The sequence below is a fragment of the Ipomoea triloba genome, chromosome 4 (assembly GCF_003576645.1).
Source record: "Ipomoea triloba cultivar NCNSP0323 chromosome 4, ASM357664v1".
Classification (NCBI taxonomy): domain Eukaryota; kingdom Viridiplantae; phylum Streptophyta; class Magnoliopsida; order Solanales; family Convolvulaceae; genus Ipomoea; species Ipomoea triloba.
In genome coordinates this window covers 16,065,212-16,087,110 of record NC_044919.1, presented here as the reverse complement: position 1 = coordinate 16,087,110, position 21,899 = coordinate 16,065,212, and the positions used below count along the sequence as shown (strand labels likewise).

Sequence of the window (21,899 nt, the reverse complement as noted above, 5' to 3'; positions counted from 1 at the left end):
CTACAGTTTCAGATGAATGACACGACCTCTGTTTCGCGCAACTGCAGTTCCCTTTTAACACAACTGCAGTATCCTTTCAACACAACTGCAGTATCAGTTCAACACAACTGCAGTATCAACCATGACTCATGGTCCACAGTATAAGGACTGAAGTAATTAAGGGTCGGTTTAGAAAGTGTCTTTCGAATGGCATCTTATGCCCAAGTAATTAAGTGTCGGAAATAAAAAAAAGGACATTTGGAAGTCATTTTTTCAAAATTTTTAATATTCTTCTATTGAAAGTACTTATTCCGGTTAAAATAAAAATAACATATTTTGATAAAAAAAAATATCTTTTAAAATTTTTACTGAATATTTTTTAAATTCTTACTTCACACTCATTTCTCTATCTCGCTTTGAGTGATGACAAATAAGTGAGTTGTCTAGTTATTATTTAAACTATATTGAGCTAGTTTGGTTAAAATATGAGTCTGATCATATTGGACAAAATAATAAAAATTTTGGCTCAGGCCGGCCCATGGCCCAAAACATTAAAAAATATTTTAAATTTATTCTTCAATTTTTTTAGTTTGAATTTATTACATTTATTAATGATTGATTAAAATATGAATTGTCGGCTTCCACCGCCGGCCTCCGGCCGGAGCTCTAATAGAGCTTTGAGCTGACGGTTTTGGTCACCTTCTACGTTTGCTCTCGCTCTTCTTCCGTCCCGACCACTGTTGCAGCTCCGTCTGCCTCCGACCACTGCTACAGATCTTCTTCTTCCGTTTTCTTTCCCTTTGAATAAAATAATAGTAGGTAGGTATTGGGGTTTGTGTTGGTAGTCTTGAACTCCCAACCCTACTTTGACTTTACCCACCTTTTATTTTCTCTATTATTGTGTTTTCCTCTCGTTACTTTCACGAGCTTTTCATTTTCATTAGCATAAATCGTTTAGTTTGGTTTCGGTAAGTATTGATCTTATCCTGGGCGAGCAAAAAAGAATAATGACGAAGACCCAGATCTTTGATGAAGCTTTAAGCTCCCTGAAGGAACATAGCTTCGTAGTTATGAAACAGTCTCCGATTCAAGTTTTCTATAACATAGTTAGAAAAATTGTTTCTATGTCTGACTGTAAGGAATGGTTTACCATTTCATTGATCGTTGATGTAAACGGTTTATGTTATGAATTAATGGAAATAGCTACGTTTATCTTCAAAAAAAAAAAAAGATTAAAATATGAATTGGGATGAACCAAAAAAAAAAAAAAACTTTTCCCAAGCCACCCAAAAAAAAAAACTAAATTTTGTTATTCGATTTCTTTAATTAAATACTATTACATTTATCAATGTCTAATTAAAAATGTGTTTTGATAGACTAAACAAAACAATAAAATTTTTTGTTAAGGCCCACATGGCAAAATATCAATCATTGGTCCACATAGCTGTGTGAACATAAATAAAAAATACATTATTTGTGTAAATAAATTACATTGATGTTGTAATATACACCGGGGTATACGAATAGGTAATATACGGAGGATTCCGAGATGGCATTTGTTCGATGAAAGTCCAGAAGTCCCTTATCAAGATATTAAATGTGCCTTATATAGAGGGTTGAATAGAATACATGCTAGGGGATCGGAATGTTAGCCACGTGTAGTGCATGCACTTTGAGGTCGGAGACATCGCTAATAGGGCCACGTGTGAAGAGATTCATGACACGTTCATTCCCAAAGTGATTGGGTAGAGAGTTGTTAACTTTACTTGTCATCTAGAATTAAAGGAATTCCTACTCGACATACCAGTTGGTTCGAGTTCTAATTGGGTCCGTCATATACTGCGCACAAAATGTATTTGCCCATTTCTCACCGCGCAATTTCACTCCCTTAGCGGTTTAAAAGAATAGTATTTCTAAACCTTAGCAAGGGTGAGGGGTGCAACACGAGGAATTCCCAGGGGATCACCAATCCTAGCATGTTTGACTTCGGAGTTCTGCTGGGATCTGGTGCCCCCATCCTACTACTAATCTTGCCCAAGCACGCTTAGATTCGGAGTTCTGATGGGATCCGGTGCATTAGTGCTGGTACGATCGCATCCGTCATGTACTGCGCGCAAAATGTACTTGACCCTCTCTCTCCGCGCAACTTCTCTCGCTTAGCGGTTTAGCGGTTTAAAAGGATAGTACCCTTAGCGAGTGGTCCAGCGGTTTAAAATAAAAATTAAAAAGAGGGTGGGGGATGCAACACGAGGACTTCCCAGGGGGTCACCCAGCCTAGTACTACTCTCGCCCAAGCACGCTTAACTTCGGAGTTCTAATGGGATCCGGTGCATTAGTGTTGGTATGATCGCATCCGTCATGTACTGCGCGCAAAATGTACTTGACCCTCTTTCTCCGCGCAACTTCTCTCGCTTAGCGGTTTAGCGGTTTAAAAGGATAGTACCCTTAGCGAGCGGTCCAGCGGTTTAAAAGAAAAATTAAAAAAAGGGTGGGAGATGCAACACGAGCACTTCCCAGGGGGTCACCCATCCTAGTACTACTCTCGCCCAAGCACGCTTATCTTCGGAGTTCTGATGGGATCCGGTGCATTAGTGCTGGTACGATTGCATCTGTCATGTACTGCGCGCAAAATGTACTTGACCCTCTCTCTCCGCACAACTTATCTCACTTAGCGGTTTAAAAAGATAGTACCCTTAGCGAGCGGTCCAGCGGTTTAAAAGAAAAATTAAAAAAAGGGTGGGAGATGCAACACGAGCACTTCCCAGGGGGTCACCCATCCTAGTACTACTCTCGCCCAAGCACGCTTATCTTCGGAGTTCTGATGGGATCTGGTGCATTAGTGCTGGTACGATTGCATCCGTCATGTACTGCGCGCAAAATGTACTTGACCCTCTCTCTCCGCACAACTTATCTCACTTAGCGGTTTAAAAAGATAGTACCCTTAGCGAGCGGTCCAGCGGTTTAAAAAAAAATTAAAAAGAGGGTGGGGGATGCAACACGAGGACTTCCCAGGGGGTCGCCCATCCTAGTACTATACTCGCCCAGACGCGCTTAACTTCGGAGTTCTGATGAGATCCGGTGCATTAGTGCTAGTATGATCGCATCCATCATGTACTGCGCGCAAAATGTACTTGACCCTCTCCCTCCGCGCAACTTCCCTCGCTTAGCGGTCACGAGGACTTCCCAGGGGGTCACCCATCCTAGTACTACTCTCGCCCAAGCATGCAGTACTACTCTCGCCCAAGCACGCTTTACTTCGGAGTTCTGATGGGATCTGGTGCATTTGTGCTGGTATGATCGCATCCGTCATGTACTGCGCGCAAAATGTACTTGACCCTCTCTCTCCGCGCAACTTCTCTCGCTTAGCGGTTTAGCGGTTTAAAAGGATAGTATCCTTAGCGAGCGGTCCAGCGGTTTAAAAGAAAAATTAGCTTGACTTCGGAGTTCTGATGGGATCCGGTGCATTAGTGCTGGTATGATTGCATCCGTCATGTACTGCGCGCAAAATGTACTTGACCCTCTCTCTCCGCGCAACTTATCTCACTTAGCGGTTTAAAAGAAAAATTAAAAAGAGGGTGGGGGATGCAACACGAGGACTTCCCAGGGGGTCGCCCATCCTACTACCATTCTCGCCCAAGCGCGCTTAACTTCGGAGTTTTGATGGGATCCGGTGCATTAGTGCTGGTATGATCGCATCGGTCATGTACTGCGCGCAAAATGTACTTGACCCTCTCTCTCCGCGCAACTTCTCTCGCTTAGCGGTTTAGCGGTTTAAAAGAAAAATTAGCTTGACTTCGGAGTTCTGATGGGATCCGATGCATTTGTGCTGGTATGATCGCATCCGTCATGTACTGCGCGCAAAATGTACTTAACCCTCTCTCTCCGCGCAACTTCTCTCGCTTAGCGGTTTAGCGGTTTAAAAGAAAAATTAGCTTGACTTCGGAGTTCTGATGGGATCCGGTGCATTAGTGCTGGTATGATCGCATCGGTCATGTACTGCGCGCAAAATGTACTTGACCCTCTCTCTCCGCGCAACTTCCCTCGCTCAGCGGTTTAGCGGTCACGAGGACTTCCCAGGGGGTCACCCATCCTAGTACTACTCTCGCCCAAGCACGCTTTACTTCGGAGTTCTGATGGGATCCGGTCCCAGGGGGTCACCCATCCTAGTACTACTCTCGCCCAAGCACGCTTTACTTCGGAGTTCTGATGGGATCCGGTGCATTTGTGCTGGTATGATCGCATCCGTTATGTACTGCGCGCAAAATGTACTTGACCATATCTCTCCGCGCAACTTCTCTCGCTTAGCCATTTAGCGGTTTAAAAGGATAGTATCCTTAGCGAGCGGTCCAGCGGTTTAAAAGAAAAATTAGCTTGACTTCGGAGTTCTGATGGGATCCGGTGCATTAGTGCTGGTATGATCGCATCCGTCACGTACTGCGCGCAAAATGTACTTGACCCTCTCTCTCCGCGCAACTTCTCTCGCTTAGCGGTTTAGCGGTATAAAAGGATAGTATCCTTAGCGAGCGGTCCAGCGGTTTCAAAGAAAAATTAGCTTGACTTTGGAGTTCTGATAGGATCCGGTGCATTAGTGCTGGTATGATTGCATCCGTCATGTACTGGGCGCAAAATGTACTTGACCCTCTCTCTCCGCGCAACTTATCTCACTTAGCGGTTTAAAAAGATAGTACCCTTAGCGAGCGGTCCAGCGGTTTAAAAGAAAAATTAAAAAGAGGGTGGGGGATGCAACACGAGGACTTCCCAGGGGGTCGCCCATCCTAGTACTATCCTCGCCCAAGCGCGCTTGACTTCGGAGTTTGATGGGATCCGGTGCATTAGTGCTGGTATGATCGCATCCGTCATGTACTGCGCGCAAAATGTACTTGACCCTTTCTCTCCGCGCAACTTCTCTCGCTTAGCGGTTTAGCGATTTAAAAGCATGGTATCCTTAGCGAGCGGTCAAGCGGTTTAAAAGAAAAATTAGCTTGAATTCGGAGTTCTGATGGGATCCGGTGCATTAGTGCTGGTATGATTGCATCCGTCATGTACTGCACGCAAAATGTACTTGACCCTCTCTCTCCGCGCAACTTATCTCACTTAGCGGTTTAAAAAGATAGTACCCTTAGCGAGCGGTCCAGCGGTTTAAAAAAAAAATAAAAAGAGGGTGGGGGATGCAACACGAGGACTTCCCAGGGGGCCGCCCATCCTAGTACTATCCTCGCCCAAGCGCGCTTGACTTCGGAGTTCTGATGGGATCCGGTGCATTAGTGCTGGTATGATCGCATCCGTCATGTACTGCGCGCAAAATGTACTTGACCCTCTCTCTCCGCGCAACTTATCTCACTTAGCGGTTTAAAAAGATAGTACCCTTAGCGAGCGGTCCAGCGGTTTAAAAAAAAAATAAAAAGAGGGTGGGGGATGCAACACGAGGACTTCCCAGGGGGTCACCAATCCTAGTACTACTCTCGCCCAAGCACGCTCAGCTTCGGAGTTCTGATGGGATCCGGTGCATTAGTGCTGGTATGATCGCATCCGTCATGTACTGCGCGCAAAATGTACTTGACCCTCTCTCTCCGCGCAACTTCTCTCGCTTAGCGGTTTAGCGGTTTAAAAGGATAGTATCCTTAGCGAGCGGTCCAGCGGTTTAAAAGAAAAATTAGCTTGACTTCGGAGTTCTGATGGGATCCGGTGCATTAGTGCTAGTATGATCGCATCCGTCATGTACTGCGCGCAAAATGTACTTAACCCTCTCTCTCCGCGCAACTTCTCTCGCTTAGCGGTTTAGCGGTTTAAAAGGATAGTACCCTTAGCGAGCGGTCCAGCGGTTTAAAAGAAAAATTAAAAAGAGGGTGGGGGATGCAACACGAGGACTTCCCAGGGGGTCGCCCATCCTAGTACTATCCTCGCCCAAGCGCGCTTGACTTCGGAGTTCTGATGGGATCCGGTGCATTAGTGCTAGTATGATCGCATCCGTCATGTACTGCGCGCAAAATGTACTTGACCCTTTCTCTCCGCGAAACTTCCCTCGCTTAGCGGTTTAGCGGTCACGAGGACTTCCCAGGGGGTCACCCATCGTAGTACTACTCTCGCCCAAGCACGCTTAGCTTCGGAGTTCTGATGGGATCCGGTGCATTAGTGCTAGTATGATCGCATCCGTCATGTACTGCGCGCAAAATCTACTTGACCCTCTCTCTCCGCGCGACCCATCTCCCTTCGCGGTTTAAAAAGATAGCACCCTTAGCGAGCGGTCCAGCGGTTTAAAAGAAAGATTAAAAAGAGGGTGGGGGATGCAACACGAGGACTTCCCAAGGGGTCACCCATCCTAGTACTACTCTCGCCCAAGCACGCTTAGCTTCGGAGTTCTGATGGGATCCGGTGCATTAGTGCTAGTATGATCGCATCCGTCATGTACTGCGCGCAAAATGTACTTGACCCTTTCTCTCCGCGAAACTTCCCTCGCTTAGCGGTTTAGCGGTCACGAGGACTTCCCAGGGGGTCACCCATCGTAGTACTACTCTCGCCCAAGCACGCTTTACTTCGGAGTTCTGATGGGATCCGTTGCATTTGTGCTGGTATGATCGCATCCGTCATGTACTGCGTGCAAAATGTACTTGACCCTCTCTCTCCGCGCAACTTATCTCAGTTAGCGGTTTAAAAAGATAGTACCCTTAGCGAGCGGTCCAGCGGTTTAAAAGAAAAATTAAAAAGAGGAAAAGAGGGTGGGGGATGCAACACGAGGACTTCCCAGGGGGTCACCCATCCTAGTACTACTCTCGCCCAAGCACGCTTAACTTCGGAGTTCTGATGGGATCCGGTGCATTAGTGCTGGTATGATCGCATCCGTCACGTACTGCGCGCAAAATGTACTTGACCCTCTCTCTCCGCGCAACTTCTCTCGCTTAGCAGTTTAGCGGTTTAAAAGGATGGTATCCTTAGCGAGCGGTCCAGCGGTTTAAAAGAAAAATTAGCTTGACTTCGGAGTTCTGATGGGATCCGGTGCATTAGTACTAGTATGATTGCATCCGTCATGTACTGCGCGCAAAATCTACTTGACCCTCTCTCTCCGCGCGACTTATCTCACTTAGCGGTTTAAAAAGATAGTACCCTTAGCGAGCGGTCCAGCGGTTTAAAAGAAAAATTAGCTTGACTTCGGCGTTTTGATGGGATCCGGTGCATTAGTACTAGTATGATTGCATCCGTCATGTACTGCGCGCAAAATCTACTTGACCCTCTCTCTCCGCGCAACTTCTCTCGCTTAGCGGTTTAGCGGTTTAAAAGGATAGTACCCTTAGCGAGCGGTCTAGCGGTTTAAAAGTAAAATTTAAAAAGGGTGGGGGATGCAACACGAGGACTTCCCAAGGGGTCACCCATCCTAGTACTACTCTCGCCCAAGCACGCTTTACTTCGGAGTTCTGATGGGATCCGGTGCATTAGTGCTGGTATGATCGCATCCGTCACGTACTGCGCGCAAAATGTACTTGACCCTCTCTCTCCGCGCAACTTCTCTCGCTTAGCGGTTTAGCGGTTTAAAAGGATAGTACCCTTAGCGAGCGGTCCAGCGGTTTAAAAGAAAGATTAAAAAGAGGGTGGGGGATGCAACACGAGGACTTCCCAGGGGGTCAACCATCCTAGTACTACTCTAGCCCAACAACGCTTCACTTCGGAGTTCTGATGGGATCCGGTCCATTAGTGCTGGTATGATCGCATCCGTCATGTACTGCGCGCAAAATGTACTTGACCCTCTCTCTCCGCGCAACTTCTATCGCTTAGCGGTTTAGCTGTTTAAAAGGATAGTATCCTTAGCGAGCGGTCCAGCGGTTTAAAAGAAAAATTAGCTTGACTTCGGAGTTTTGATGGGATCCGGTGCATTAGTGCTGGTATAATTGCATCCGTCATGTACTGCGCGCAAAATGTACTTGACCCTCTCTCTCCGCGCGACTTATCTCACTTAGCGGTTTAAAAAGATAGTACCCTTAGCGAGCGGTCCAGCGGTTTAAAAGAAAAATTAAAAAGAGGGTGGGGGATGCAACACGAGGACTTCCCAGGGGATCACCATCCTAGTACTACTCTAGCCCAAGAACGCTTCACTTCGGAGTTCTGATGGGATCCGGTGCATTAGTGCTGGTATGATCGCATCCGTCATGTACTGCGCGCAAAATGTACTTGACCCTCTCTCTCCGCGCAACTTCTCTCGCTTAGCGGTTTAGCGGTTTAAAAGGATAGTACCCTTAGCGAGCGGTCCAGCGGTTTAAAAGTAAAATTTAAAAAGGGTGGGGGATGCAACACGAGGACTTCCCAAGGGGTCTCCCATCCTAGTACTACTCTCGCCCAAGCACGCTTAGCTTCGGAGTTCTGATGGGATCCGGTGCATTAGTGCTGGTATGATCGCATCCGTCATGTACTGCGCGCAAAATGTACTTGACCTTCTCTCTCCGCGCAACTTCAATCGCTTAGCGGTTTAGCGGATTAAAAGGATAGTATCCTTACCGAGCGGTCCAGCAGTTTAAAAGAAAAATTAAAAAGAGGGCGGGGGATGCAACACGAGGACTTGCCAGGAGGTCACCCATCCTAGTACTACACTCGCCCAAGCACGCCTAACTTCGGAGTTCTGATGGGATCCGGTGCATTAGTGCTGGTATGATTGCATCCGTCATGTACTGCGCGCAAAATGTACTTGACCCTCTCTCTCCGCGCAACTTCTCTCGCTTAGCGGTTTAGCGGTTTAAAAGGATAGTATCCTTAGCGAGCGGTCCAGCGGTTTCAAAGAAAAATTAGCTTGACTTTAGAGTTCTGATGGGATCCGGTGCATTAGTGCTGGTATGATTGCATTCGTCATGTACTGGGCGCAAAATGTACTTGACCCTCTCTCTCCGCGCAACTTATCTCACTTAGCGGTTTAAAAAGATAGTACACTTAGCGAGCGGTCCAGCGGTTTAAAAGAAAAATTAAAAAGAGGGTGGGGGATGCAACACGAGGACTTCCCAGGGGGTCGCCCATCCTAGTACTATCCTCGCCCAAGCGCGCTTGACTTCGGAGTTTGATGGGATCCGGTGCATTAGTGCTGGTATGATCGCATCCGTCATGTACTGCGCGCAAAATGTACTTGACCCTTTCTCTCCGCGCAACTTCCCTCGCTTAGCGGTTTAGCGGTCACGAGGACTTCCCAGGGGGTCACTGATCCTAGTACTACTCTCGCCCAAGCACGGTTTACTTCGGAGTTCTGATGGGATCCGGTGCATTTGTGCTGGTATGATCGCATCCGTCATGTACTGCGTGCAAAATGTACTTGACCCTCTCTCTCCGCGCAACTTCTCTCGCTTAGCGGTTTAGCGGTTTAAAAGCATGGTATCCTTAGCGAGCGGTCAAGCGGTTTAAAAGAAAAATTAGCTTGACTTCGGAGTTCTGATGGGATCCGGTGCATTAGTGCTGGTATGATTGCATCCGTCATGTACTGCGCGCAAAATGTACTTGACCCTCTCTCTCCGTGCAACTTATCTCGCTTAGCGGTTTAAAAAGATAGTACCCTTAGCGAGCGGTCCAGCGGTTTAAAAGAAAAATTAGCTTGACTTCGGAGGTCTGATGGGATCCGGTGCATTAGTGCTGGGATGATCGCATCCGTCATGTACTGCGCGCAAAATGTACTTGACCCTCTCTCTCCGTGCAACTTATCTCGCTTAGCGGTTTAAAAAGATAGTACCCTTAGCGAGCGGTCCAGCGGTTTAAAAGAAAAATTAGCTTGACTTCGGAGTTCTGATGGGATCCGGTGCATTAGTGCTGGTATGATTGCATCCGTCATGTACTGCGCGCAAAATGTACTTGACCCTCTCTCTCCGCGCGACTTATCTCACTTAGCGGTTTAAAAAGATAGCACCCTTAGCGAGCGGTCCAGCGGTTTAAAAGAAAAATTAAAAAGAGGGTGGGGGATGCAACACGAAGACTTCCCAGGGGGTCACCCATCCTAGTACTACTCTCGCCCAAGCACGCTTCACCTCGGAGTTCTGATGGGATCCGGTGCATTAGTGCTAGTATGATCGCATCCGTCATGTACGGCGCGCAAAATGTACTTGACCCTCTCTCTCCGTGCAACTTATCTCACTTAGCGGTTTAAAAGGATAGTACCCTTAGCGGGCGGTCCAGCGGTTTAAAAGAAAGATTAAAAAGAGGGTGGTGGATGCAACACGAAGACTTCCCAGGGGGTCACCCATCCTAGTACTACTCTCGCCCAAGCACGCTTAGCTTCGGAGTTCTGATGGGATCCGGTGCATTAGTGCTGGTATGATCGCATCCGTCATGTACGGCGCGCAAAATGTACTTGACCCTCTCTCTCCGCGCAACTTCTCTCGCTTAGCGGTTTAGCGGTTTAAAAGGATAGTACCCTTAGCGAGCGGTCCAGCGGTTTAAAAGAAAGATTAAAAAGAGGGTGGGGGATGCAACGTGCATTAGTGCTGGTGTGATCGCATCGGTCATGTACTGCGCTCCCAAGCACGCTTTACTTCGGAGTTCTGATGGGATCCGTTGCATTTGTGCTGGTATGATCGCATCCGTCATGTACTGCGTGCGCATTTGTGCTGGTATGATCGCATCCGTCATGTACTGCGTGCAAAATGTACTTGACCTGATCGCATCCGTCATGTACTGCGTGCAAAATGTACTTGACCCTCTCTCTCCGGTCATGTACTGCGTGCAAAATGTACTTGACCCTCTCTCTCCGAGCAACTTCTCTCGCTTAGCGGTTTAGCGGTTTAAAAGGATGGTATCCTTAGCGAGTGGTCCAGCGGTTTAAAAGAAAAATTAGCTTGACTTCGGAGTTCTGATGGGATCCGGTGCATTAGTGCTGGTATGATTGCATCCGTCATGTACTGCGCGCAAAATGTACTTGACCCTCTCTCTCCGCGCAACTTCTCTCGCTTAGCGGTTTAGCGGTTTAAAAGGATAGTATCCTTAGCGAGCGGTCCAGCGGTTTAAAAGAAAAATTAGCTTGACTTCGGAGTTCTGATGGGATCCGGTGCATTAGTGCTGGTATGATCGCATCCGTCATGTACTGCGCGCAAAATGTACTTGACCCTCTCTCTCCGCGCAACTTCTCTCGCTTAGCGGTTTAGCGGTTTAAAAGGATAGTATCCTTAGCGAGCGGTCCAGCGGTTTAAAAGAAAAATTAAAAAGAGGGTGGGGGATGCAACACGAGGACTTCCCAGGGGGTCACCATCCTAGTACTACTCTAGCCCAAGAACGCTTCACTTCGGAGTTCTGATGGGATCCGGTGCATTAGTGCTGGTGTGATCGCATCGGTCATGTACTGCGCGCAAAATGTACTTGACCCTCTCTCTCCGCGCAACTTCTCTCGCTTAGCGGTTTAAAAGGATAGTACCCTTAGCGAGCGGTCTAGCGGTTTAAAAGAAAAATTAAAAAGAGGGTGGGGGATGCAACACGAAGACTTCCCAGGGGGTCACCATCCTAGTACTACTCTAGCCCAAGAACGCTTCACTTCGGAGTTCTGATGGGATCCGGTGCATTAGTGCTGGTATGATCGCATCCGTCATGTACTGCGCGCAAAATGTACTTGACCCTCTCTCTCCGCGCAACTTCTCTCGCTTAGCGGTTTAAAAGGATAGTACCCTTAGCGAGCGGTCCAGCGGTTTAAAAGAAAAATTAAAAAGAGGGTGGTGGATGCAACACGAGGACTTCCCAGGGGGTCACCAATCCTAGTACTACTCTCGCCCAAGCACGCTTAGCTTCGGAGTTCTGATGTGATCCGGTGCATTAGTGCTGGTATGATCGCATCCGTCATGTACGGCGCGCAAAATGTACTTGACCCTCTCTCTCCGCGCAACTTCTCTCGCTTAGCGGTTTAGCGGTTTAAAAGGATAGTACCCTTAGCGAGCGGTCCAGCGGTTTAAAAGAAAAATTAAAAAGAGGGTGGGGGATGCAACACGAGGACTTCCCAGGGGGTCGCCCATCCTAGTACTATCCTCGCCCAAGCGCGCTTGACTTCGGAGTTTTGATGGGATCCGGTGCATTAGTGCTAGTATGATCGCATCCGTCATGTACTGCGCTCCCAAGCACGCTTTACTTCGGAGTTCTGATGGGATCCGTTGCATTTGTGCTGGTATGATCGCATCCGTCATGTACTGCGTGCAAAATGTACTTGACCCTCTCTCTCCGCGCAACTTCTCTCGCTTAGCGGTTTAGCGGTTTAAAAGGATAGTACCCTTAGCGAGCGGTCCAGCGGTTTAAAAGAAAGATTAAAAAGAGGGTGGGGGATGCAACACGAGGACTTCCCAGGGGGTCACCCATCCTAGTACTACTCTCGCCCAAGCACGCTTAACTTCGGAGTTCTGATGGGATCCGGTGCATTAGTGCTGGTATGATCGCATCCGTCACGTACTGCGCGCAAAATGTACTTGACCCTCTCTCTCCGCGCAACTTCTCTCGCTTAGCGGTTTAGCGGTTTAAAAGGATAGTACCCTTAGCGAGCGGTCCAGCGGTTTAAAAGAAAGATTAAAAAGAGGGTGGGGGATGCAACACGAGGACTTCCCAGGGGGTCACCCATCCTAGTACTACTCTCGCCCAAGCACGCTTAACTTCGGAGTTCTGATGGGATCCGGTGCATTAGTGCTGGTATGATCGCATCCGTCACGTACTGCGCGCAAAATGTACTTGACCCTCTCTCTCCGCGCAACTTCTCTCGCTTAGCGGTTTAGCGGTTTAAAAGGATAGTACCCTTAGCGAGCGGTCCAGCGGTTTAAAAGAAAGATTAAAAAGAGGGTGGGGGATGCAACACGAGGACTTCCCAGGGGGTCACCCATCCTAGTACTACTCTCGCCCAAGCACGCTTAACTTCGGAGTTCTGATGGGATCCGGTGCATTAGTGCTGGTATGATCGCATCCGTCACGTACTGCGCGCAAAATGTACTTGACCCTCTCTCTCCGCGCAACTTCTCTCGCTTAGCGGTTTAGCGGTTTAAAAGGATAGTACCCTTAGCGAGCGGTCCAGCGGTTTAAAAGAAAGATTAAAAAGAGGGTGGGGGATGCAACACGAGGACTTCCCAGGGGGTCACCCATCCTAGTACTACTCTCGCCCAAGCACGCTTAACTTCGGAGTTCTGATGGGATCCGGTGCATTAGTGCTGGTATGATCGCATCCGTCACGTACTGCGCGCAAAATGTACTTGACCCTCTCTCTCCGCGCAACTTCTCTCGCTTAGCGGTTTAGCGGTTTAAAAGGATAGTACCCTTAGCGAGCGGTCCAGCGGTTTAAAAGAAAGATTAAAAAGAGGGTGGGGGATGCAACACGAGGACTTCCCAGGGGGTCACCCATCCTAGTACTACTCTCGCCCAAGCACGCTTAACTTCGGAGTTCTGATGGGATCCGGTGCATTAGTGCTGGTATGATCGCATCCGTCACGTACTGCGCGCAAAATGTACTTGACCCTCTCTCTCCGCGCAACTTCTCTCGCTTAGCGGTTTAGCGGTTTAAAAGGATAGTACCCTTAGCGAGCGGTCCAGCGGTTTAAAAGAAAGATTAAAAAGAGGGTGGGGGATGCAACACGAGGACTTCCCAGGGGGTCACCCATCCTAGTACTACTCTCGCCCAAGCACGCTTAACTTCGGAGTTCTGATGGGATCCGGTGCATTAGTGCTGGTATGATCGCATCCGTCACGTACTGCGCGCAAAATGTACTTGACCCTCTCTCTCCGCGCAACTTCTCTCGCTTAGCGGTTTAGCGGTTTAAAAGGATAGTACCCTTAGCGAGCGGTCCAGCGGTTTAAAAGAAAGATTAAAAAGAGGGTGGGGGATGCAACACGAGGACTTCCCAGGGGGTCACCCATCCTAGTACTACTCTCGCCCAAGCACGCTTAACTTCGGAGTTCTGATGGGATCCGGTGCATTAGTGCTGGTATGATCGCATCCGTCACGTACTGCGCGCAAAATGTACTTGACCCTCTCTCTCCGCGCAACTTCTCTCGCTTAGCGGTTTAGCGGTTTAAAAGGATAGTACCCTTAGCGAGCGGTCCAGCGGTTTAAAAGAAAGATTAAAAAGAGGGTGGGGGATGCAACACGAGGACTTCCCAGGGGGTCACCCATCCTAGTACTACTCTCGCCCAAGCACGCTTAACTTCGGAGTTCTGATGGGATCCGGTGCATTAGTGCTGGTATGATCGCATCCGTCACGTACTGCGCGCAAAATGTACTTGACCCTCTCTCTCCGCGCAACTTCTCTCGCTTAGCGGTTTAGCGGTTTAAAAGGATAGTACCCTTAGCGAGCGGTCCAGCGGTTTAAAAGAAAGATTAAAAAGAGGGTGGGGGATGCAACACGAGGACTTCCCAGGGGGTCACCCATCCTAGTACTACTCTCGCCCAAGCACGCTTAACTTCGGAGTTCTGATGGGATCCGGTGCATTAGTGCTGGTATGATCGCATCCGTCACGTACTGCGCGCAAAATGTACTTGACCCTCTCTCTCCGCGCAACTTCTCTCGCTTAGCGGTTTAGCGGTTTAAAAGGATAGTACCCTTAGCGAGCGGTCCAGCGGTTTAAAAGAAAGATTAAAAAGAGGGTGGGGGATGCAACACGAGGACTTCCCAGGGGGTCACCCATCCTAGTACTACTCTCGCCCAAGCACGCTTAACTTCGGAGTTCTGATGGGATCCGGTGCATTAGTGCTGGTATGATCGCATCCGTCACGTACTGCGCGCAAAATGTACTTGACCCTCTCTCTCCGCGCAACTTCTCTCGCTTAGCGGTTTAGCGGTTTAAAAGGATAGTACCCTTAGCGAGCGGTCCAGCGGTTTAAAAGAAAGATTAAAAAGAGGGTGGGGGATGCAACACGAGGACTTCCCAGGGGGTCACCCATCCTAGTACTACTCTCGCCCAAGCACGCTTAACTTCGGAGTTCTGATGGGATCCGGTGCATTAGTGCTGGTATGATCGCATCCGTCACGTACTGCGCGCAAAATGTACTTGACCCTCTCTCTCCGCGCAACTTCTCTCGCTTAGCGGTTTAGCGGTTTAAAAGGATAGTACCCTTAGCGAGCGGTCCAGCGGTTTAAAAGAAAGATTAAAAAGAGGGTGGGGGATGCAACACGAGGACTTCCCAGGGGGTCACCCATCCTAGTACTACTCTCGCCCAAGCACGCTTAACTTCGGAGTTCTGATGGGATCCGGTGCATTAGTGCTGGTATGATCGCATCCGTCACGTACTGCGCGCAAAATGTACTTGACCCTCTCTCTCCGCGCAACTTCTCTCGCTTAGCGGTTTAGCGGTTTAAAAGGATAGTACCCTTAGCGAGCGGTCCAGCGGTTTAAAAGAAAGATTAAAAAGAGGGTGGGGGATGCAACACGAGGACTTCCCAGGGGGTCACCCATCCTAGTACTACTCTCGCCCAAGCACGCTTAACTTCGGAGTTCTGATGGGATCCGGTGCATTAGTGCTGGTATGATCGCATCCGTCACGTACTGCGCGCAAAATGTACTTGACCCTCTCTCTCCGCGCAACTTCTCTCGCTTAGCGGTTTAGCGGTTTAAAAGGATAGTACCCTTAGCGAGCGGTCCAGCGGTTTAAAAGAAAGATTAAAAAGAGGGTGGGGGATGCAACACGAGGACTTCCCAGGGGGTCACCCATCCTAGTACTACTCTCGCCCAAGCACGCTTAACTTCGGAGTTCTGATGGGATCCGGTGCATTAGTGCTGGTATGATCGCATCCGTCACGTACTGCGCGCAAAATGTACTTGACCCTCTCTCTCCGCGCAACTTCTCTCGCTTAGCGGTTTAGCGGTTTAAAAGGATAGTACCCTTAGCGAGCGGTCCAGCGGTTTAAAAGAAAGATTAAAAAGAGGGTGGGGGATGCAACACGAGGACTTCCCAGGGGGTCACCCATCCTAGTACTACTCTCGCCCAAGCACGCTTAACTTCGGAGTTCTGATGGGATCCGGTGCATTAGTGCTGGTATGATCGCATCCGTCACGTACTGCGCGCAAAATGTACTTGACCCTCTCTCTCCGCGCAACTTCTCTCGCTTAGCGGTTTAGCGGTTTAAAAGGATAGTACCCTTAGCGAGCGGTCCAGCGGTTTAAAAGAAAGATTAAAAAGAGGGTGGGGGATGCAACACGAGGACTTCCCAGGGGGTCACCCATCCTAGTACTACTCTCGCCCAAGCACGCTTAACTTCGGAGTTCTGATGGGATCCGGTGCATTAGTGCTGGTATGATCGCATCCGTCACGTACTGCGCGCAAAATGTACTTGACCCTCTCTCTCCGCGCAACTTCTCTCGCTTAGCGGTTTAGCGGTTTAAAAGGATAGTACCCTTAGCGAGCGGTCCAGCGGTTTAAAAGAAAGATTAAAAAGAGGGTGGGGGATGCAACACGAGGACTTCCCAGGGGGTCACCCATCCTAGTACTACTCTCGCCCAAGCACGCTTAACTTCGGAGTTCTGATGGGATCCGGTGCATTAGTGCTGGTATGATCGCATCCGTCACGTACTGCGCGCAAAATGTACTTGACCCTCTCTCTCCGCGCAACTTCTCTCGCTTAGCGGTTTAGCGGTTTAAAAGGATAGTACCCTTAGCGAGCGGTCCAGCGGTTTAAAAGAAAGATTAAAAAGAGGGTGGGGGATGCAACACGAGGACTTCCCAGGGGGTCACCCATCCTAGTACTACTCTCGCCCAAGCACGCTTAACTTCGGAGTTCTGATGGGATCCGGTGCATTAGTGCTGGTATGATCGCATCCGTCACGTACTGCGCGCAAAATGTACTTGACCCTCTCTCTCCGCGCAACTTCTCTCGCTTAGCGGTTTAGCGGTTTAAAAGGATAGTACCCTTAGCGAGCGGTCCAGCGGTTTAAAAGAAAGATTAAAAAGAGGGTGGGGGATGCAACACGAGGACTTCCCAGGGGGTCACCCATCCTAGTACTACTCTCGCCCAAGCACGCTTAACTTCGGAGTTCTGATGGGATCCGGTGCATTAGTGCTGGTATGATCGCATCCGTCACGTACTGCGCGCAAAATGTACTTGACCCTCTCTCTCCGCGCAACTTCTCTCGCTTAGCGGTTTAGCGGTTTAAAAGGATAGTACCCTTAGCGAGCGGTCCAGCGGTTTAAAAGAAAGATTAAAAAGAGGGTGGGGGATGCAACACGAGGACTTCCCAGGGGGTCACCCATCCTAGTACTACTCTCGCCCAAGCACGCTTAACTTCGGAGTTCTGATGGGATCCGGTGCATTAGTGCTGGTATGATCGCATCCGTCACGTACTGCGCGCAAAATGTACTTGACCCTCTCTCTCCGCGCAACTTCTCTCGCTTAGCGGTTTAGCGGTTTAAAAGGATAGTACCCTTAGCGAGCGGTCCAGCGGTTTAAAAGAAAGATTAAAAAGAGGGTGGGGGATGCAACACGAGGACTTCCCAGGGGGTCACCCATCCTAGTACTACTCTCGCCCAAGCACGCTTAACTTCGGAGTTCTGATGGGATCCGGTGCATTAGTGCTGGTATGATCGCATCCGTCACGTACTGCGCGCAAAATGTACTTGACCCTCTCTCTCCGCGCAACTTCTCTCGCTTAGCGGTTTAGCGGTTTAAAAGGATAGTACCCTTAGCGAGCGGTCCAGCGGTTTAAAAGAAAGATTAAAAAGAGGGTGGGGGATGCAACACGAGGACTTCCCAGGGGGTCACCCATCCTAGTACTACTCTCGCCCAAGCACGCTTAACTTCGGAGTTCTGATGGGATCCGGTGCATTAGTGCTGGTATGATCGCATCCGTCACGTACTGCGCGCAAAATGTACTTGACCCTCTCTCTCCGCGCAACTTCTCTCGCTTAGCGGTTTAGCGGTTTAAAAGGATAGTACCCTTAGCGAGCGGTCCAGCGGTTTAAAAGAAAGATTAAAAAGAGGGTGGGGGATGCAACACGAGGACTTCCCAGGGGGTCACCCATCCTAGTACTACTCTCGCCCAAGCACGCTTAACTTCGGAGTTCTGATGGGATCCGGTGCATTAGTGCTGGTATGATCGCATCCGTCACGTACTGCGCGCAAAATGTACTTGACCCTCTCTCTCCGCGCAACTTCTCTCGCTTAGCGGTTTAGCGGTTTAAAAGGATAGTACCCTTAGCGAGCGGTCCAGCGGTTTAAAAGAAAGATTAAAAAGAGGGTGGGGGATGCAACACGAGGACTTCCCAGGGGGTCACCCATCCTAGTACTACTCTCGCCCAAGCACGCTTAACTTCGGAGTTCTGATGGGATCCGGTGCATTAGTGCTGGTATGATCGCATCCGTCACGTACTGCGCGCAAAATGTACTTGACCCTCTCTCTCCGCGCAACTTCTCTCGCTTAGCGGTTTAGCGGTTTAAAAGGATAGTACCCTTAGCGAGCGGTCCAGCGGTTTAAAAGAAAGATTAAAAAGAGGGTGGGGGATGCAACACGAGGACTTCCCAGGGGGTCACCCATCCTAGTACTACTCTCGCCCAAGCACGCTTAACTTCGGAGTTCTGATGGGATCCGGTGCATTAGTGCTGGTATGATCGCATCCGTCACGTACTGCGCGCAAAATGTACTTGACCCTCTCTCTCCGCGCAACTTCTCTCGCTTAGCGGTTTAGCGGTTTAAAAGGATAGTACCCTTAGCGAGCGGTCCAGCGGTTTAAAAGAAAGATTAAAAAGAGGGTGGGGGATGCAACACGAGGACTTCCCAGGGGGTCACCCATCCTAGTACTACTCTCGCCCAAGCACGCTTAACTTCGGAGTTCTGATGGGATCCGGTGCATTAGTGCTGGTATGATCGCATCCGTCACGTACTGCGCGCAAAATGTACTTGACCCTCTCTCTCCGCGCAACTTCTCTCGCTTAGCGGTTTAGCGGTTTAAAAGGATAGTACCCTTAGCGAGCGGTCCAGCGGTTTAAAAGAAAGATTAAAAAGAGGGTGGGGGATGCAACACGAGGACTTCCCAGGGGGTCACCCATCCTAGTACTACTCTCGCCCAAGCACGCTTAACTTCGGAGTTCTGATGGGATCCGGTGCATTAGTGCTGGTATGATCGCATCCGTCACGTACTGCGCGCAAAATGTACTTGACCCTCTCTCTCCGCGCAACTTCTCTCGCTTAGCGGTTTAGCGGTTTAAAAGGATAGTACCCTTAGCGAGCGGTCCAGCGGTTTAAAAGAAAGATTAAAAAGAGGGTGGGGGATGCAACACGAGGACTTCCCAGGGGGTCACCCATCCTAGTACTACTCTCGCCCAAGCACGCTTAACTTCGGAGTTCTGATGGGATCCGGTGCATTAGTGCTGGTATGATCGCATCCGTCACGTACTGCGCGCAAAATGTACTTGACCCTCTCTCTCCGCGCAACTTCTCTCGCTTAGCGGTTTAGCGGTTTAAAAGGATAGTACCCTTAGCGAGCGGTCCAGCGGTTTAAAAGAAAGATTAAAAAGAGGGTGGGGGATGCAACACGAGGACTTCCCAGGGGGTCACCCATCCTAGTACTACTCTCGCCCAAGCACGCTTAACTTCGGAGTTCTGATGGGATCCGGTGCATTAGTGCTGGTATGATCGCATCCGTCACGTACTGCGCGCAAAATGTACTTGACCCTCTCTCTCCGCGCAACTTCTCTCGCTTAGCGGTTTAGCGGTTTAAAAGGATAGTACCCTTAGCGAGCGGTCCAGCGGTTTAAAAGAAAGATTAAAAAGAGGGTGGGGGATGCAACACGAGGACTTCCCAGGGGGTCACCCATCCTAGTACTACTCTCGCCCAAGCACGCTTAACTTCGGAGTTCTGATGGGATCCGGTGCATTAGTGCTGGTATGATCGCATCCGTCACGTACTGCGCGCAAAATGTACTTGACCCTCTCTCTCCGCGCAACTTCTCTCGCTTAGCGGTTTAGCGGTTTAAAAGGATAGTACCCTTAGCGAGCGGTCCAGCGGTTTAAAAGAAAGATTAAAAAGAGGGTGGGGGATGCAACACGAGGACTTCCCAGGGGGTCACCCATCCTAGTACTACTCTCGCCCAAGCACGCTTAACTTCGGAGTTCTGATGGGATCCGGTGCATTAGTGCTGGTATGATCGCATCCGTCACGTACTGCGCGCAAAATGTACTTGACCCTCTCTCTCCGCGCAACTTCTCTCGCTTAGCGGTTTAGCGGTTTAAAAGGATAGTACCCTTAGCGAGCGGTCCAGCGGTTTAAAAGAAAGATTAAAAAGAGGGTGGGGGATGCAACACGAGGACTTCCCAGGGGGTCACCCATCCTAGTACTACTCTCGCCCAAGCACGCTTAACTTCGGAGTTCTGATGGGATCCGGTGCATTAGTGCTGGTATGATCGCATCCGTCACGTACTGCGCGCAAAATGTACTTGACCCTCTCTCTCCGCGCAACTTCTCTCGCTTAGCGGTTTAGCGGTTTAAAAGGATAGTACCCTTAGCGAGCGGTCCAGCGGTTTAAAAGAAAGATTAAAAAGAGGGTGGGGGATGCAACACGAGGACTTCCCAGGGGGTCACCCATCCTAGTACTACTCTCGCCCAAGCACGCTTAACTTCGGAGTTCTGATGGGATCCGGTGCATTAGTGCTGGTATGATCGCATCCGTCACGTACTGCGCGCAAAATGTACTTGACCCTCTCTCTCCGCGCAACTTCTCTCGCTTAGCGGTTTAGCGGTTTAAAAGGATAGTACCCTTAGCGAGCGGTCCAGCGGTTTAAAAGAAAGATTAAAAAGAGGGTGGGGGATGCAACACGAGGACTTCCCAGGGGGTCACCCATCCTAGTACTACTCTCGCCCAAGCACGCTTAACTTCGGAGTTCTGATGGGATCCGGTGCATTAGTGCTGGTATGATCGCATCCGTCACGTACTGCGCGCAAAATGTACTTGACCCTCTCTCTCCGCGCAACTTCTCTCGCTTAGCGGTTTAGCGGTTTAAAAGGATAGTACCCTTAGCGAGCGGTCCAGCGGTTTAAAAGAAAGATTAAAAAGAGGGTGGGGGATGCAACACGAGGACTTCCCAGGGGGTCACCCATCCTAGTACTACTCTCGCCCAAGCACGCTTAACTTCGGAGTTCTGATGGGATCCGGTGCATTAGTGCTGGTATGATCGCATCCGTCACGTACTGCGCGCAAAATGTACTTGACCCTCTCTCTCCGCGCAACTTCTCTCGCTTAGCGGTTTAGCGGTTTAAAAGGATAGTACCCTTAGCGAGCGGTCCAGCGGTTTAAAAGAAAGATTAAAAAGAGGGTGGGGGATGCAACACGAGGACTTCCCAGGGGGTCACCCATCCTAGTACTACTCTCGCCCAAGCACGCTTAACTTCGGAGTTCTGATGGGATCCGGTGCATTAGTGCTGGTATGATCGCATCCGTCACGTACTGCGCGCAAAATGTACTTGACCCTCTCTCTCCGCGCAACTTCTCTCGCTTAGCGGTTTAGCGGTTTAAAAGGATAGTACCCTTAGCGAGCGGTCCAGCGGTTTAAAAGAAAGATTAAAAAGAGGGTGGGGGATGCAACACGAGGACTTCCCAGGGGGTCACCCATCCTAGTACTACTCTCGCCCAAGCACGCTTAACTTCGGAGTTCTGATGGGATCCGGTGCATTAGTGCTGGTATGATCGCATCCGTCACGTACTGCGCGCAAAATGTACTTGACCCTCTCTCTCCGCGCAACTTCTCTCGCTTAGCGGTTTAGCGGTTTAAAAGGATAGTACCCTTAGCGAGCGGTCCAGCGGTTTAAAAGAAAGATTAAAAAGAGGGTGGGGGATGCAACACGAGGACTTCCCAGGGGGTCACCCATCCTAGTACTACTCTCGCCCAAGCACGCTTAACTTCGGAGTTCTGATGGGATCCGGTGCATTAGTGCTGGTATGATCGCATCCGTCATGTACTGCGCACAAAATGTACTTGACCCTTTCTCTCCGCGAAACTTCCCTCGCTTAGCGGTTTAGCGGTCA

The 21,899-nt window shown here is 49.5% G+C and overlaps 63 non-coding genes and 3 pseudogenes across 63 annotated transcripts; all 66 read right to left on the bottom strand.

Moving 5' to 3' along the window:
- Positions 1–1,912: 1,912 nt before the first annotated feature.
- Positions 1,913–2,078, bottom strand: LOC116017988 (annotated as a pseudogene).
- Positions 2,079–2,215: 137 nt separating this feature from the next.
- LOC116018263 lies at positions 2,216–2,334 on the bottom strand. Its single transcript, XR_004098287.1, has one exon. It is a non-coding gene; the product is annotated as a 5S ribosomal RNA (ribosomal RNA).
- Positions 2,335–2,471: 137 nt separating this feature from the next.
- Positions 2,472–2,590, bottom strand: LOC116018272. Its single transcript, XR_004098295.1, has one exon. It is a non-coding gene; the product is annotated as a 5S ribosomal RNA (ribosomal RNA).
- A 129-nt stretch (positions 2,591–2,719) lies between these two features.
- LOC116018339 lies at positions 2,720–2,838 on the bottom strand. Its single transcript, XR_004098360.1, has one exon. It is a non-coding gene; the product is annotated as a 5S ribosomal RNA (ribosomal RNA).
- Positions 2,839–2,966: 128 nt separating this feature from the next.
- LOC116018381 lies at positions 2,967–3,085 on the bottom strand. The gene has a single exon (XR_004098401.1). It is a non-coding gene; the product is annotated as a 5S ribosomal RNA (ribosomal RNA).
- Positions 3,086–3,140: 55 nt separating this feature from the next.
- LOC116017987 lies at positions 3,141–3,284 on the bottom strand (annotated as a pseudogene).
- A 274-nt stretch (positions 3,285–3,558) lies between these two features.
- LOC116018480 lies at positions 3,559–3,677 on the bottom strand. The gene has a single exon (XR_004098494.1). It is a non-coding gene; the product is annotated as a 5S ribosomal RNA (ribosomal RNA).
- A 1,039-nt stretch (positions 3,678–4,716) lies between these two features.
- Positions 4,717–4,834, bottom strand: LOC116018427. The gene has a single exon (XR_004098444.1). It is a non-coding gene; the product is annotated as a 5S ribosomal RNA (ribosomal RNA).
- A 310-nt stretch (positions 4,835–5,144) lies between these two features.
- Positions 5,145–5,263, bottom strand: LOC116018299. Its single transcript, XR_004098323.1, has one exon. It is a non-coding gene; the product is annotated as a 5S ribosomal RNA (ribosomal RNA).
- Positions 5,264–5,391: 128 nt separating this feature from the next.
- On the bottom strand, positions 5,392–5,510 carry LOC116018323. Its single transcript, XR_004098346.1, has one exon. It is a non-coding gene; the product is annotated as a 5S ribosomal RNA (ribosomal RNA).
- A 319-nt stretch (positions 5,511–5,829) lies between these two features.
- On the bottom strand, positions 5,830–5,948 carry LOC116018296. Its single transcript, XR_004098320.1, has one exon. It is a non-coding gene; the product is annotated as a 5S ribosomal RNA (ribosomal RNA).
- A 63-nt stretch (positions 5,949–6,011) lies between these two features.
- On the bottom strand, positions 6,012–6,131 carry LOC116018457. Its single transcript, XR_004098472.1, has one exon. It is a non-coding gene; the product is annotated as a 5S ribosomal RNA (ribosomal RNA).
- Positions 6,132–6,260: 129 nt separating this feature from the next.
- On the bottom strand, positions 6,261–6,379 carry LOC116018234. The gene has a single exon (XR_004098260.1). It is a non-coding gene; the product is annotated as a 5S ribosomal RNA (ribosomal RNA).
- A 63-nt stretch (positions 6,380–6,442) lies between these two features.
- LOC116018526 lies at positions 6,443–6,562 on the bottom strand. Its single transcript, XR_004098540.1, has one exon. It is a non-coding gene; the product is annotated as a 5S ribosomal RNA (ribosomal RNA).
- Positions 6,563–6,699: 137 nt separating this feature from the next.
- On the bottom strand, positions 6,700–6,818 carry LOC116018206. The gene has a single exon (XR_004098232.1). It is a non-coding gene; the product is annotated as a 5S ribosomal RNA (ribosomal RNA).
- A 492-nt stretch (positions 6,819–7,310) lies between these two features.
- Positions 7,311–7,429, bottom strand: LOC116018227. Its single transcript, XR_004098252.1, has one exon. It is a non-coding gene; the product is annotated as a 5S ribosomal RNA (ribosomal RNA).
- Positions 7,430–7,566: 137 nt separating this feature from the next.
- On the bottom strand, positions 7,567–7,685 carry LOC116018538. Its single transcript, XR_004098551.1, has one exon. It is a non-coding gene; the product is annotated as a 5S ribosomal RNA (ribosomal RNA).
- A 311-nt stretch (positions 7,686–7,996) lies between these two features.
- Positions 7,997–8,114, bottom strand: LOC116018461. The gene has a single exon (XR_004098476.1). It is a non-coding gene; the product is annotated as a 5S ribosomal RNA (ribosomal RNA).
- Positions 8,115–8,250: 136 nt separating this feature from the next.
- On the bottom strand, positions 8,251–8,369 carry LOC116018220. Its single transcript, XR_004098246.1, has one exon. It is a non-coding gene; the product is annotated as a 5S ribosomal RNA (ribosomal RNA).
- Positions 8,370–8,506: 137 nt separating this feature from the next.
- LOC116018328 lies at positions 8,507–8,625 on the bottom strand. The gene has a single exon (XR_004098351.1). It is a non-coding gene; the product is annotated as a 5S ribosomal RNA (ribosomal RNA).
- Positions 8,626–8,936: 311 nt separating this feature from the next.
- Positions 8,937–9,054, bottom strand: LOC116018426. Its single transcript, XR_004098443.1, has one exon. It is a non-coding gene; the product is annotated as a 5S ribosomal RNA (ribosomal RNA).
- Positions 9,055–9,117: 63 nt separating this feature from the next.
- LOC116017981 lies at positions 9,118–9,237 on the bottom strand (annotated as a pseudogene).
- A 659-nt stretch (positions 9,238–9,896) lies between these two features.
- Positions 9,897–10,015, bottom strand: LOC116018309. Its single transcript, XR_004098333.1, has one exon. It is a non-coding gene; the product is annotated as a 5S ribosomal RNA (ribosomal RNA).
- A 129-nt stretch (positions 10,016–10,144) lies between these two features.
- LOC116018238 lies at positions 10,145–10,263 on the bottom strand. Its single transcript, XR_004098263.1, has one exon. It is a non-coding gene; the product is annotated as a 5S ribosomal RNA (ribosomal RNA).
- Positions 10,264–11,146: 883 nt separating this feature from the next.
- On the bottom strand, positions 11,147–11,264 carry LOC116018521. Its single transcript, XR_004098535.1, has one exon. It is a non-coding gene; the product is annotated as a 5S ribosomal RNA (ribosomal RNA).
- Positions 11,265–11,393: 129 nt separating this feature from the next.
- LOC116018462 lies at positions 11,394–11,511 on the bottom strand. The gene has a single exon (XR_004098477.1). It is a non-coding gene; the product is annotated as a 5S ribosomal RNA (ribosomal RNA).
- A 129-nt stretch (positions 11,512–11,640) lies between these two features.
- LOC116018316 lies at positions 11,641–11,759 on the bottom strand. The gene has a single exon (XR_004098340.1). It is a non-coding gene; the product is annotated as a 5S ribosomal RNA (ribosomal RNA).
- Positions 11,760–11,896: 137 nt separating this feature from the next.
- LOC116018367 lies at positions 11,897–12,015 on the bottom strand. The gene has a single exon (XR_004098387.1). It is a non-coding gene; the product is annotated as a 5S ribosomal RNA (ribosomal RNA).
- A 218-nt stretch (positions 12,016–12,233) lies between these two features.
- On the bottom strand, positions 12,234–12,352 carry LOC116018205. The gene has a single exon (XR_004098231.1). It is a non-coding gene; the product is annotated as a 5S ribosomal RNA (ribosomal RNA).
- Positions 12,353–12,489: 137 nt separating this feature from the next.
- Positions 12,490–12,608, bottom strand: LOC116018204. Its single transcript, XR_004098230.1, has one exon. It is a non-coding gene; the product is annotated as a 5S ribosomal RNA (ribosomal RNA).
- Positions 12,609–12,745: 137 nt separating this feature from the next.
- Positions 12,746–12,864, bottom strand: LOC116018203. Its single transcript, XR_004098229.1, has one exon. It is a non-coding gene; the product is annotated as a 5S ribosomal RNA (ribosomal RNA).
- A 137-nt stretch (positions 12,865–13,001) lies between these two features.
- Positions 13,002–13,120, bottom strand: LOC116018202. The gene has a single exon (XR_004098228.1). It is a non-coding gene; the product is annotated as a 5S ribosomal RNA (ribosomal RNA).
- A 137-nt stretch (positions 13,121–13,257) lies between these two features.
- LOC116018201 lies at positions 13,258–13,376 on the bottom strand. Its single transcript, XR_004098227.1, has one exon. It is a non-coding gene; the product is annotated as a 5S ribosomal RNA (ribosomal RNA).
- Positions 13,377–13,513: 137 nt separating this feature from the next.
- LOC116018199 lies at positions 13,514–13,632 on the bottom strand. The gene has a single exon (XR_004098226.1). It is a non-coding gene; the product is annotated as a 5S ribosomal RNA (ribosomal RNA).
- Positions 13,633–13,769: 137 nt separating this feature from the next.
- LOC116018198 lies at positions 13,770–13,888 on the bottom strand. Its single transcript, XR_004098225.1, has one exon. It is a non-coding gene; the product is annotated as a 5S ribosomal RNA (ribosomal RNA).
- Positions 13,889–14,025: 137 nt separating this feature from the next.
- LOC116018197 lies at positions 14,026–14,144 on the bottom strand. The gene has a single exon (XR_004098224.1). It is a non-coding gene; the product is annotated as a 5S ribosomal RNA (ribosomal RNA).
- A 137-nt stretch (positions 14,145–14,281) lies between these two features.
- Positions 14,282–14,400, bottom strand: LOC116018195. Its single transcript, XR_004098222.1, has one exon. It is a non-coding gene; the product is annotated as a 5S ribosomal RNA (ribosomal RNA).
- A 137-nt stretch (positions 14,401–14,537) lies between these two features.
- LOC116018194 lies at positions 14,538–14,656 on the bottom strand. Its single transcript, XR_004098221.1, has one exon. It is a non-coding gene; the product is annotated as a 5S ribosomal RNA (ribosomal RNA).
- Positions 14,657–14,793: 137 nt separating this feature from the next.
- LOC116018193 lies at positions 14,794–14,912 on the bottom strand. The gene has a single exon (XR_004098220.1). It is a non-coding gene; the product is annotated as a 5S ribosomal RNA (ribosomal RNA).
- A 137-nt stretch (positions 14,913–15,049) lies between these two features.
- On the bottom strand, positions 15,050–15,168 carry LOC116018192. Its single transcript, XR_004098219.1, has one exon. It is a non-coding gene; the product is annotated as a 5S ribosomal RNA (ribosomal RNA).
- Positions 15,169–15,305: 137 nt separating this feature from the next.
- On the bottom strand, positions 15,306–15,424 carry LOC116018191. The gene has a single exon (XR_004098218.1). It is a non-coding gene; the product is annotated as a 5S ribosomal RNA (ribosomal RNA).
- A 137-nt stretch (positions 15,425–15,561) lies between these two features.
- On the bottom strand, positions 15,562–15,680 carry LOC116018190. Its single transcript, XR_004098217.1, has one exon. It is a non-coding gene; the product is annotated as a 5S ribosomal RNA (ribosomal RNA).
- Positions 15,681–15,817: 137 nt separating this feature from the next.
- Positions 15,818–15,936, bottom strand: LOC116018189. Its single transcript, XR_004098216.1, has one exon. It is a non-coding gene; the product is annotated as a 5S ribosomal RNA (ribosomal RNA).
- Positions 15,937–16,073: 137 nt separating this feature from the next.
- Positions 16,074–16,192, bottom strand: LOC116018188. The gene has a single exon (XR_004098215.1). It is a non-coding gene; the product is annotated as a 5S ribosomal RNA (ribosomal RNA).
- Positions 16,193–16,329: 137 nt separating this feature from the next.
- On the bottom strand, positions 16,330–16,448 carry LOC116018187. Its single transcript, XR_004098214.1, has one exon. It is a non-coding gene; the product is annotated as a 5S ribosomal RNA (ribosomal RNA).
- Positions 16,449–16,585: 137 nt separating this feature from the next.
- On the bottom strand, positions 16,586–16,704 carry LOC116018186. The gene has a single exon (XR_004098213.1). It is a non-coding gene; the product is annotated as a 5S ribosomal RNA (ribosomal RNA).
- Positions 16,705–16,841: 137 nt separating this feature from the next.
- On the bottom strand, positions 16,842–16,960 carry LOC116018184. The gene has a single exon (XR_004098211.1). It is a non-coding gene; the product is annotated as a 5S ribosomal RNA (ribosomal RNA).
- A 137-nt stretch (positions 16,961–17,097) lies between these two features.
- Positions 17,098–17,216, bottom strand: LOC116018183. Its single transcript, XR_004098210.1, has one exon. It is a non-coding gene; the product is annotated as a 5S ribosomal RNA (ribosomal RNA).
- A 137-nt stretch (positions 17,217–17,353) lies between these two features.
- On the bottom strand, positions 17,354–17,472 carry LOC116018182. The gene has a single exon (XR_004098209.1). It is a non-coding gene; the product is annotated as a 5S ribosomal RNA (ribosomal RNA).
- Positions 17,473–17,609: 137 nt separating this feature from the next.
- On the bottom strand, positions 17,610–17,728 carry LOC116018181. The gene has a single exon (XR_004098208.1). It is a non-coding gene; the product is annotated as a 5S ribosomal RNA (ribosomal RNA).
- Positions 17,729–17,865: 137 nt separating this feature from the next.
- Positions 17,866–17,984, bottom strand: LOC116018180. The gene has a single exon (XR_004098207.1). It is a non-coding gene; the product is annotated as a 5S ribosomal RNA (ribosomal RNA).
- Positions 17,985–18,121: 137 nt separating this feature from the next.
- On the bottom strand, positions 18,122–18,240 carry LOC116018179. The gene has a single exon (XR_004098206.1). It is a non-coding gene; the product is annotated as a 5S ribosomal RNA (ribosomal RNA).
- A 137-nt stretch (positions 18,241–18,377) lies between these two features.
- On the bottom strand, positions 18,378–18,496 carry LOC116018178. The gene has a single exon (XR_004098205.1). It is a non-coding gene; the product is annotated as a 5S ribosomal RNA (ribosomal RNA).
- Positions 18,497–18,633: 137 nt separating this feature from the next.
- On the bottom strand, positions 18,634–18,752 carry LOC116018177. The gene has a single exon (XR_004098204.1). It is a non-coding gene; the product is annotated as a 5S ribosomal RNA (ribosomal RNA).
- Positions 18,753–18,889: 137 nt separating this feature from the next.
- On the bottom strand, positions 18,890–19,008 carry LOC116018176. Its single transcript, XR_004098203.1, has one exon. It is a non-coding gene; the product is annotated as a 5S ribosomal RNA (ribosomal RNA).
- A 137-nt stretch (positions 19,009–19,145) lies between these two features.
- On the bottom strand, positions 19,146–19,264 carry LOC116018175. Its single transcript, XR_004098202.1, has one exon. It is a non-coding gene; the product is annotated as a 5S ribosomal RNA (ribosomal RNA).
- A 137-nt stretch (positions 19,265–19,401) lies between these two features.
- On the bottom strand, positions 19,402–19,520 carry LOC116018173. Its single transcript, XR_004098200.1, has one exon. It is a non-coding gene; the product is annotated as a 5S ribosomal RNA (ribosomal RNA).
- Positions 19,521–19,657: 137 nt separating this feature from the next.
- LOC116018172 lies at positions 19,658–19,776 on the bottom strand. Its single transcript, XR_004098199.1, has one exon. It is a non-coding gene; the product is annotated as a 5S ribosomal RNA (ribosomal RNA).
- Positions 19,777–19,913: 137 nt separating this feature from the next.
- LOC116018171 lies at positions 19,914–20,032 on the bottom strand. The gene has a single exon (XR_004098198.1). It is a non-coding gene; the product is annotated as a 5S ribosomal RNA (ribosomal RNA).
- Positions 20,033–20,169: 137 nt separating this feature from the next.
- LOC116018170 lies at positions 20,170–20,288 on the bottom strand. The gene has a single exon (XR_004098197.1). It is a non-coding gene; the product is annotated as a 5S ribosomal RNA (ribosomal RNA).
- A 137-nt stretch (positions 20,289–20,425) lies between these two features.
- On the bottom strand, positions 20,426–20,544 carry LOC116018169. The gene has a single exon (XR_004098196.1). It is a non-coding gene; the product is annotated as a 5S ribosomal RNA (ribosomal RNA).
- Positions 20,545–20,681: 137 nt separating this feature from the next.
- LOC116018168 lies at positions 20,682–20,800 on the bottom strand. Its single transcript, XR_004098195.1, has one exon. It is a non-coding gene; the product is annotated as a 5S ribosomal RNA (ribosomal RNA).
- A 137-nt stretch (positions 20,801–20,937) lies between these two features.
- On the bottom strand, positions 20,938–21,056 carry LOC116018167. Its single transcript, XR_004098194.1, has one exon. It is a non-coding gene; the product is annotated as a 5S ribosomal RNA (ribosomal RNA).
- Positions 21,057–21,193: 137 nt separating this feature from the next.
- Positions 21,194–21,312, bottom strand: LOC116018166. Its single transcript, XR_004098193.1, has one exon. It is a non-coding gene; the product is annotated as a 5S ribosomal RNA (ribosomal RNA).
- Positions 21,313–21,449: 137 nt separating this feature from the next.
- LOC116018165 lies at positions 21,450–21,568 on the bottom strand. The gene has a single exon (XR_004098192.1). It is a non-coding gene; the product is annotated as a 5S ribosomal RNA (ribosomal RNA).
- Positions 21,569–21,705: 137 nt separating this feature from the next.
- Positions 21,706–21,824, bottom strand: LOC116018163. Its single transcript, XR_004098191.1, has one exon. It is a non-coding gene; the product is annotated as a 5S ribosomal RNA (ribosomal RNA).
- Positions 21,825–21,899: the final 75 nt, after the last annotated feature.